Source organism: Fragaria vesca, unplaced genomic scaffold (assembly GCF_000184155.1).
Source record: "Fragaria vesca subsp. vesca unplaced genomic scaffold, FraVesHawaii_1.0 scf0513139, whole genome shotgun sequence".
NCBI classification, from domain to species: domain Eukaryota; kingdom Viridiplantae; phylum Streptophyta; class Magnoliopsida; order Rosales; family Rosaceae; genus Fragaria; species Fragaria vesca.
In genome coordinates, this window is record NW_004443446.1 from 261,285 (window position 1) to 263,480 (window position 2,196).

Consider the following 2,196-nt stretch of genomic DNA (forward strand, 5'->3'; position numbering starts at 1 on the left):
TCTCAGTGAGTTCGAGAGTTTGTTTGATTGTTAGGATGAGTGTACGTAGTAGCTTCAGGTTAGAAGCCGAGATGAAGATGGAGTCAATTACTTCATCCTATCGAATCGATGAATTACCAGAGGTAGTGAATAATTTCTAGCTCACCATTTCTGCTTTCAATACCTGTTGTTAGGGCTTGATCAATTTCCATTATTTTTTTTCTAATTTGTATTGTTTCTCTGGATCTCATAGGGTCGTGAATTTCCATGCGATTTTCTCTCCCGTACTAAGAGGAAACAGACCCTTGTGATCATGCTCCATAGGTAACTCCTCTTCATTGTCTTCTCAATTTCAAATCTAAGATGTAAGGATGTGTTTTGAATTGAATTGCAGTTTGTTTATTTTTCCGCTCCAGTAATGGAGAGGATCGGAGCAGAATGATCTTGAGTTTTTACTAGTTATTGTGGAAAGATACACGTAATTTTTCTCGCTATGAAACTAAATCAAATGGACAAATGGTAATTAGCTGTTTTTTATGTCTTGTTCTTTTTTGAAGTTTTGGAAGACCGAATTATGATTCGAATGCATTTGAATGAATAAAAGTTGTGTTGCTAATGTGTTTATGTTTTGATCACAATTACAGGAAACGTTTTGATTCATATCCCAAATTTTCTTGATTTTCAACATCATATATAAAAGAATTAAGTTTGCATTTGTAATATTACCAGTTTTTAACAGTACTCTATGGAAGTCACCTATTCACACAACTGTCCTTTTTCTACAGGGGTCATGTTGCAGCTAGATAGTGACTCATGTCCAACTACAGTTACTCCTAGGAGAAGTTGGATTCGAGATGTTGGATGTGAGCAGGGTGGAGACTTGTCATCAGTGAGTATGTTTCATGGGACATCGGGTTTGAACTTTGAAGTAGTCCTTCTCCTTTGATTCCAATATATAACTCCATCGACGCACACGCTAGAATTACTCCCAGCAAAAGAATGGGTACTGTACTCATGTCGAAAGGGAGAGCATCCATGAACTTGTTGTTATCTATAGGCTTTCATGAGTTAGGAGTTGAACCCATTGTGAAATTATTGAACGCACATTTCTTGTCTAGGGTCTTTTCAACTTGCAGGACCTTGTAGTACTTGTTATTCCCTGAAGTACAGAAGCCGAAGTGGTATATGCGGTGGGTTCTTCCATACATTGCATGGGGAATAAGTTTGTAGTACTTCTGAGTGCAAGGGTTTATGACATAAATCATGTCATGTTCATCACAGCTGGTTGTAGTGCAATATGCATTATGAACAAGCATCAAGCCATTTAATCCTACGAGAAGTTGGAGTCCAACTGTAGGACGTGAGCAAAGCTTCAGTCCAAGTTTCCTCCTCAGCAAAGTGGGGATTTCTTTCCAACTTCTCTGCACCCAATTCCATAAGCCGGCATGTACATCATCTTTCGATCTCCATCACCATCATTGTTCATCCAACCAGACCAATGATTTACTAGAAAGCTGTAACTAGCTAGATGCAGCGGTTCTGAATATTTACAATTCCAGTTCATTGATTAAGTTTACTATGTATCAACTCCAATTATGCTCATTGATTAAGTTTCAATCTAATTTGTGACAATGGGAAGATGTATGTATACTTATCAACCATAAAAATGTATATACTACAGTTTTGAGCAGCTTTCCATCTACATCCCTCCCTCTCTTTAATTTGTGTCATCATTTTCATGTTTGGCTACAAAGAAGTGCAAGGAATTAATATGTGATGTAGAATTCAAGAAAAAATATATATAATCTGCTCAACTTCCTCAAATGAGGATTCTGTGGCTACTTTGGTGGTGTCAGTTAAGCTAAGAGCGAAGAAGAATCGAAATGAAAATTTGAAAAAGGGTGCGTCTATTGCCATTTTGTTGTGTGCATGGAAGAACTAGTAGGAAGCAAAAATATGTAATTTTTCTTCCTCTTCTATATAATTTAGTCTAACAGAGTTTCACCATTTGGGACTTCAATGACAGATCCCCGAGCTAGCTATCTTTCACTGCTTGTTCTTCAATCCAATCAATTTACACCATTCTACGATTTTACAGCTCAAAGACTCACCTACAATGTCATTTCGCATTAGTAAATGTACATGCATTTTTCTCTTCGAGTAATTCGAGTAAGGCTGTGGTGCATGAATCTTTTGCATACATGTTATTGTTTAACT

The 2,196-nt window shown here is 37.1% G+C and overlaps 1 non-coding gene across 1 annotated transcript; it reads left to right on the forward strand.

Moving 5' to 3' along the window:
- LOC101296541 lies at positions 1–1,065 on the forward strand. The gene is made up of 3 exons (XR_185505.1): positions 1–122; positions 233–303; positions 765–1,065. It is a non-coding gene; the product is annotated as an uncharacterized LOC101296541 (transcript).
- The last annotated feature ends 1,131 nt before the right edge of the window (positions 1,066–2,196 follow it).